Source organism: Cryptomeria japonica, chromosome 8, assembly GCF_030272615.1.
Source record: "Cryptomeria japonica chromosome 8, Sugi_1.0, whole genome shotgun sequence".
In the NCBI taxonomy this organism is placed as follows: domain Eukaryota; kingdom Viridiplantae; phylum Streptophyta; class Pinopsida; order Cupressales; family Cupressaceae; genus Cryptomeria; species Cryptomeria japonica.
The window spans coordinates 137,388,808-137,397,955 of record NC_081412.1 but is presented as its reverse complement, the minus strand read 5'-3'; positions in this window follow the sequence as shown (position 1 = coordinate 137,397,955).

Sequence of the window (9,148 nt, the reverse complement as noted above, 5' to 3'; positions counted from 1 at the left end):
TTTGATCCTAGAAGTGATGAAGGAATATTTCTTGGTTATTCATCTAAGAGTAAAGCATATAGATGTTTTAATAAAAGATTATAGAAAATTGTTGAGAGTACAAATGTAAAGATTGATGAACAATTCAGAGGAACATCAAGGTATATAGACTCTGAACCAGAAACAAAAATTATGACAAATGGACCTACAATAAATCCACCGGTATAGAATGATGATCTAGTTACTCTGGTATCATCAAAGGATTCTATAGTAATTGAAGAACAACAACAGACTAAGACACCCCAGTATGTAAGACTGAATCATTTTGAAGATCAGATAATTAGAAGCAAATTTAAAGGAGTCATGACAAGAGGAAGATTGGCAAATGAAGAGGTATGTCTTATTTCTCAAATTGTACCATTATCTATCAATGAGGCATGTGAAGATAAATTTTGGATTAAAGCTATGGAAGAAGAATTAGGACAAATTGAGAAAAATAATACTTGGACATTAGTTCCCCGGCCTAAAAATAAAAATGTAATTGGAACCAAATGGGTATTTAGAAACAAACTTAATGAAGATGGTTAGGTTGTAAGAAATAAAGCAAGACTAGTGTGTAAGGGATATTCTCAGAAAGAAGGAGTTGATTACAATGAAACCTTTGCACCGGTAGCCAGAATTGAGGCAGTTAGATTATTCTTAGCTTTTGCAGCTCACAAGGATTACAAATTTTATCAAATGGATATTAAATGTGCATTTTTGAATGGAGATCTTGAAGAGGAAGTCTATATTGAACAACCTGATGGATTTTCCTTGACAGATGACAATGATATGGTTTGTAGATTAAGAAAAGCTCTGTATGGATTAAAACAAGCTCCAATAGCTTGGTATGCAAGATTGGATAAGTATCTTTTAAAGATTGGTTTTACTAAAGGAAATGCAGATAGCAATTTATATTACAAAGTAACTAATGATGACATCTTGATTATTGAAGTATTTGTTGATGATATAATCTTTGGAGGAGAAGATGAATTATGCAAAGAATTTTCTCTTGAAATGCAACAAGAATTTGAAATGTCTATGATCGGAGAAATAAAATTCTTTTTAGGATTGCAGATTTTACAGACTGATAAAGGCATATTTTTGAGTCAATCTAAGTACTTGAAAGAACTACTTAAGAAATTTGGGATGGAGAACTCTAAACCGGTAAGCACACCTATGACTACAAATAACAAATTATCTCAAAGGGATGAATCTACACCTGTTAATCCAACTAGATACAAATCTATGATAGGAGGTTTACTATATTTGACACAAACCAGACCTGATATTATGAATGCAGTATGTATAGTTTCTAGATTTCAGAGTAATCTTAGGGAAAATCATGAATCAGCAATAAAAAGGATTTTTTGGTACTTACAAGGCACAACAAATTTTGGATTATGGTATCCTAAAGATGAAAATTTTGATCTATATGCATACACAGATGCAAATTGGGCAGGAGATGTGGATGATAGAAAAAGCACCACTGGAGGAGCATTCTTTCTTGGAAAGAGATTAGTTTCTTGGTTAAGTAAGAAACAGAGTTGTACATCTTTATCAACAGCAAAATCAGAATATGTTGCAACAGCAACAAACTGTACACAGGTACTTTGGCTTAAGCAAATATTAAAAAACATAAAAGTAAAATGCAAGGAACCTATTACTATATACTGTGATAACACTGCAGCAATTGATATATCTAAAAATCCGGTATTACATTCTAAAACAAAACATGTTTCTATCAAACTGAATTTTCTAAGGGAAAAAGTTGAAGAAAAAGAGATAAAACTGGTTTATGTGAATACTAAAGAACAACTTGCAGATATTTTCACAAAACCTTTGCCTAAGGAAACTTTTGAGTATCTCAGAGATCAGCTCGGAGTCATACCACCACCAGTAGAGACTTAGACATTTGATGATTGTCATCAACCGGCAGAGTTAAATAGACAAATCTTTTATTCCGGTATTTTGATGAGGAAGCTACTTCTCAGAAGGAGTAGTTGGTATATTGAATTGGTTGGTATTTTGTATGAACTTGACCTTTTGTGACTTTGGCATTTTATGTCAAAGGGGGAGAGAGATCTATGGAAAAACATTATCTTTTTGGTAAGAAAAAGAGATTTTAGGGGAGAAATTTTGAAAGACACATGAAAGATTGGTATTGTCACTCCCAGGGGGAGAAATGAAGATTGTTGTTTTTTTTTTTTGGCACTTTGATGGTTTTTCCGTCTTGTGTTGCCATCAATGCCAAAGGGGGAGATTGTTCGTATTTTGGTATGGTTTTGTCATTGATGTCAACACCTACTAAATACACCTACTTTGAAGATCCAACAACATTCACTGGCAAATAGTAAACTGTGCAACAGTTACTGGTATATGGTTCACCGGCAGGATATATTGTTCACCGATACCTGAAATGACATGGAAGACACTTTGTAATGTCAAAGATATCATGTGGACACTTTATTTTGAAGTAGTAATCATTGATATATTCTTATTTGCATATTTGCTTTTATCGACAAATAGGTCCAGGTTATCTAGGGTTACACTGACAGGTTTATCTTTTCCAGATCAGCATGGCATGCTATGGAGATGATTTATTATTTTTGTAAATGCATTAAGCTGACATGTTTAATTGGTTATTGCATCGGATATTGTATTATTTATAAAATGTTTTTATTGTAGAGCCGACCTACTAAAATTGGTCTTAGGGTATGCTATAAATGTAAGATCTTATTTGTAAGATCAAGTGTGGAATATGGAAAAGGTTTGAGTAAAGATATATGTGAGATCAAACAGAGGTATACACAAAGACATCATCTGAAGGTGAAGTTAGGTTTTTGTAGAAGCATATCAGCATTACACCGGTACTGAATTCAACATATGAAGATGCGATTTTGCATAGTACATTCTTATTGGATTTAACCATCGAACTGTAGTCAGTGTGACTTCCATTTGTGATTGAGCAGTGAGCTCTAGGCTGTTGGCCTTTCTGCATGTGCAGACCCCTCTTTGTACACTTACTATTTGCAGTAGTATCATCTGATTGTGGGTAAGGTTTCCCATCGTGGTTTTTCCCTTGCAGGGTTTCCATGTACAAATATTGGTGTCATGTGTTGTGGATGACTTTGTGCTTATGTTTCATGCATTAATTCTTACCAATATAGCAATTTACTATTAACACTGTCTACCAGCATACTTAACTGATTTACCAATATTAACCATTAAGTTGGTTAATAAGTTTTTGGTTTGAATTTATTAGACAACTGATTCAACCCCCCCTCTTAGTTGTCTCCGGGACCTCCAAAAGTCCTTTGAGTTCTTCTCAATAACCCTTGGGAATCGAGCCATGGAACCTTTTTATAGTTTACATATTCTTTATTTTCCTATGGAGGTCATTGAAAGGCTAATGAATGTATCATTTCCTAAGCGAACTTAGTCATAGCCCAACTAGGAAATGAATGAAATTATGCAAGTGCTTGCAGGGATGAGAAGGGTTGGAAGTGTAGAATGTTTGGCATGAGAAAGTGGGGTGTGGCAGAGCATATGTGTGAGTTTGGAGGTGTGGAAAATCAAGGAAGACACCAAACCCTTAGAAAAAGACCAAAACAAGCCTAAAACCACCTAAAACAAGCATTTCTTGAGTTTTGTACCTGTACGCTCATACTGAGATTCCTCATGTCATAAATTGGAAAGTAATCCCAAAAGGGTATCCTGATCATTAAAGAGTTTGTGTGGGTCTTTGGGGAAATTGTGAGAAAATCCACAAAAATCGGTTAGGTAGGGCTAATTGGGGCTCTAGGGCTACTAGGCCTAGAAAATAGGGAAAGGAAGGAGTGATGGGGAAATGAATCAAACCCATACTCAAAACTAGTTGATTAACCTTGGAAAACATTATAAACACCTTCTAAAACCTCTGCAAGCATTTGTTAGGAGTTTGAGAGTATGAGGTTGGATTTGCCCTTGTGAATCCCAACCATGCTTGAGCAACCAATGAGCACATCTTGATTGGGAGCACTCCTAGAGAGTTGAGATGTCTAAATTGACTAGTAGACCAGATGAAAAATGAAGGGAGCCCACCAGGACAACACTTGACTTCCTTTTACAAAGGATTGACTCTCTTTGAGTATACCTCCCCATCATTACCTTAGGAGATAAGGTTAGGGTTGAGTTATTGGATAATCCTTTTGTCCAAAGGATAAAATCTTGTGCAAGAGTTAATGGATAATCGTGGTCAAAGAAATCAATGCTTGAAGAGGCCCATGGGTTAAAGAAGGGCTAAGTTAGAGAGAAAGTCTCTAACCAAGGGTTGAGGTTGAGTTAACCATTAACGGTTATTGAAGATTTTTTAGGTTAACTTGTTGGAGGCACAAAGTCTTTAATGGTTTATGAAGACTTTGAGGGTTTTGAGAAGTGACCATTTTCTTAAGGAATGTGCAAATGATTATGAGGGGGATTAGGCTTAATTAGAATAGTTTAGAAGAATCTAGAAGGGGGATTAGACATGTAAGTGGATTTGTTAGGAGGATGCAAGTGGGAGAATTTTTGGATTTTAATTAAAATAAAATGTTTTATTTAAAAAAGGTGGATGCAACTTGCATTTGTGGGGAAACACAAGTGGGAGGGTAATTTATAAATAAATATTGATTTATTTATATCATAAGATGAATTTAATTAAATGTAAATTGAATTAAATGTGGAAAGGGGATTTATTCAATTAACAGAAGAAAGTTTAATTAATCAAATATTAAATTTGATTAATAGCTGAATAGAAGAAAGGAGACATTAATTAAATTTGAATTTAATTAATGGTTGGATAAATTATAATTAAACAAATAAAATTCATTTAATTAAGTGGACAGAAATAGGTGTCTACATTTTGCCTCTCTTTGAAGTGACGTGTGACCACATGTTGATTAAAAGAAAAATCACTTGATATGTTGCCAAAATTGTTGATATGGTGCCCCAGATATTCAATTTTTGATTTTGGTGACCTAGATATTGATTTGGATGTTGATATAATGATGAGATTGACTGAATTTTCCCCAGTATGTTGAGATATGGAAGTAGGATGCCCCCTTGAGAGATTGTTCGTGCATTAAAGGCATGAATGATCTCTCGAAAGAGAAGAATGTTATATGAAAGATAGAAGAGTGGATAGTTGATGACATGCATGGGGTTGATTGGATTGATGAGATTGAGATTGTCTGGTTTCATAAATGAAACATCCAGTATAAGACAAAGATGATCAAAATGTCTGGTTTCAAGAAAGATATACCTTGTATAAGACAAAGATAGATGATTGTGTCTGGTGTCAGAAAGGATACATCTTGTGTAATACAAAGATAGATGATCATGTCTGGTTTCAAGAAGGATACATCTCGTGTAAGACAAAGATAGATAATCATGTCTGGTTTTAGGAAGGACACATCTTGTGTAAGACAAAGATAGATGATCGTGTTATTGATAGGGTAGGTTTTATTAACCCACCAAATTGATAAGAGTTATTTATTTAATGCCAAGTTTGATGATTGTATGGTTTTGCCATTGATAGGATAGGTTAAGATGAACCCACCTGTTTTGATAAGAGTTTGTGATAGAAACTCCTGATTGATAGCGTGACTTGCGTCACCGATAGGATAGGTTAAGATGAACCTGCCTGATTTGATAAGAGTTTGTGATAGAAACTCTTGATTGATAGCATGACTTGCATCACTGATAGAATAGGTTAAGATGAATCCACTTGATTTGATAAGAGTTTGTAATAGAAACTCCTGATTGATAGTGTGACTTGCATCACTGATAGGATAGGTTAAGATGAACCCACCTGATTTGATAAGAGTTTGTGATAGAAACTCCTGATTGATAGTGTGACTTGCATCACTGATAGGATAGGTTAAGATGAACACACCTAATTTGATAAGAGTTTGTGATAGAAACTCCTGATTGATAGCGTGACTTGTGTCACTAATAGGATAGGCTAAGATGAACCCACCTAATTTGATAAGAGTTTGTGATAGAGACTCCTGATTGATAGCGTGACTTGCGTCACTGATAGAATAGGTTAAGATGAATCCACCTGATTTGATAAGAGTTTGTGATAAAAACTCCTGATTGATAGCGTAACTTGCGTCACTGATAGGATAGGTTAAGATGAACCCACCTGATTTGATAAGAGTTTGTGATAGAAACTCCTGATTGATAGCGTGACTTGCATCATTGATAGGATAGGTTAAGATGAACCCACCCGATTTGATAAGAGTTTTTGATAGAAACTCTTGATTGATAGCATGACTTGCGTCACTAATAGGGGCTCAATGAGATTGTTTAAGATCTCATATTGAACATATAGGATACTGATTGATAGATAATTGATATTTTGTTGATATCGTGTTGCAAGAGGTACAGGTGGTGGTTTGGTTCCAGGCTAGCAGATTCAGGTGGTAGTTGTATATGGTGAAAATGGATAGTGAAAATAAAAATATTCAAAGACTAACAAAGATCCAACCACAAAACCCTAGCCTAACAATGAAAATGATCCACCATACACAAATGAAGATAGCTAAGACCATGCGAACAAACAAAATAAACCAAGATATACCATTCACATGTCAAGTAGGGTTTCAATCTCCATTGTCTCCTATCTCCATTGATCTTGTTTGATATATTTGCTCTCAGATTTTATGTGTGCACCAGAGCTCAACAAAGAATGGATTGTGGTTGATAGCTTGATCGCAAGAAAGCTTGATTGCCACAATCATTAGTTGGATTGATTTGATGATTAGACGATTAGGGTTGATTAGGAAGAAAGCATCCTCTTATATAGATAACACTGTAAGAAATAGAGGGATAAGAATAAAAGGTGAAGAGGATAAATGGTCAGCTAGGATTAAAGGGTAGGTAGAGGAAATAATTAAATGATAAAGGGGCGGGTAAGAGAAGAATTAAGAGATGAATGACATGTGTCATGGGTAGAAAAGGCTAATGAATTAATTAAATAAATAAAGATTTATTTAATTAACAAAGGAAGTGGGATCAATTAAATAAATAAAATATTTATTTAATTTAGGAAAATGACAATTTAAATAAATAAAAGTATTTATTTAAATGAGGAAAGACATAGAAGGGGATTAATAAATTAATTAAATAAATAAAGATTTATTTAATTAATAGAAGACTTAGGATAAAATAATTAAATAAATAAATAAATTTATTTAATTAGACATGACAATTTTAGCTATCTACATTTTGCCCCTCTTTGACACAATGCAACTTATCGTGTTGGCTCAAAGAACATAAGATAAACTGATACAAAGTTGCCCCATGACGGGAATGATATGCCCCCTCGAGATATTGGAAGAAAATGTTTGAAAAGATCGGAGGCAATCTCTCGATAAGAAAGAAAGGCTAGAAAGGACTGACAAGATAGGGTGACAAGGTCAAGTAGGAAGAAGAGGCTGACACGGGAAAGAATAACTGACATGGGAAACTAGGGTTAAGTAGCCTATATGATAGAGCCACAAAGAAAACATCCTCATCTACATCCACACACTTAAGAGATCAGAGTGTAGAGAGAAAGAGAGAGCTTAAAGCAGTCAGAGAAGTCAGCGACAATGGATAGAGTTCACAGATTTGATAGAGTCCGGCGATATCAGAGACTAGACGATATGGGTGAGTTAGTAAGTACCTCAGAGCCTCTTTGTATGTTTTTGCATTTATTTCTGTCATTAATGCATTTTAGGGTAGATAATAAAAAATGTGAAATCGATGTTTTGCACTATGAACGCGTCTTGGTAGGAGAAATGCATCTAGGATAAGTTTGGTCACGTCTGCGAATGTAATTGCATCTATGTTTGATAGCGACGCGCCTATGTGTAGAAGGAATGTCTATGTCACAAAGGCATGTTTGTGTAGGATAGTGGTGCATCTGTGATGTATAGGAATGTCTAGAGAAATCAAGCACGTCTAGGTTGATAAAGACCACATCTACGTTGTAAAAACACATTTTGTGTCTAAGTAGGGTCAAATCGGCAGTTTTGTGATGAACATACGCTATCGATTGGATAATCTCCTAAGAGGATACACTCAAGAAGGGCCTCTAAATAGGATCAAATGCAATGTGATGAACATATACACTAGGATGCAACGCCATGTGATATAAACATAAGCACTAGGATAGAAGTAGCACTATGTGATGAACATGAGTACCACTAGGATTAACATGATTGGTTTGCTTGGATGCAGGAGTACTTACCCCAGATGGAGTCATGAGAGAGATTCCTTGTGACACATAGGTTACGACTAGAGTTGACCTTCGAGGAGCGGGCAATTGTCGAGGGTATGGGATTGGGACATATCATGTATCTGCCTGAGATTTGGATGAACAAAGGATTACTGACTGCTCTAGCAGAGAGATGGCACTTTGAGACCTATTCATTTCATTTACCAATTGGTGAGATGTCAATCACTTTAGAGGATTTTTATAGGATATTGAGGATACCGATCCATGGCGAGCTAGTGCCATATGACAGAGAGGGCGACATGGATGCACTAAGATGTGTCTTTAGTGACCCAGAGATGGAGATGAGATCGGGTCATATCAACTGGGATGTTATGCTAGCTACTGGATGTAGACTACTGACAGTAGTTGGAGGGGTGATTAGTGGTTACCTCGTGTCTAGACAGGGCGACACGAGGTATGGTTGTTGGCTAGGGGAGGACTCTAGAGACATTGGTGACATAGCACATGAGGTATGCACGGGGCTTGTGCATATTAGGACATTTGTATCATGAGCTACACTAGTTTTTGTATCTCGGTGGCTATGAGTTAGGGTGTGGGGTGAATTTATTATAGGTTTGGTCATATGAGCACATTGTAGTGACTAGACTAGTTCACTTCAGAGGGAGAGGGCATGGATAGTCCTACGCTCACTTGTATAGTATGGTCACTTCCAGCCATGGATTGGGAAGGTGGACTATTGGAGGCGGGTTATAGATGACATAGATAGTGTCATATGGAGACCCTATCTTGACTGTGAGGATTGGGAGGAGGATGCCACAAAGATTCCATATATTATCAGGAGCAGGTATTTGATTGGGTGAATGCCCTATATACTAAACAAACATC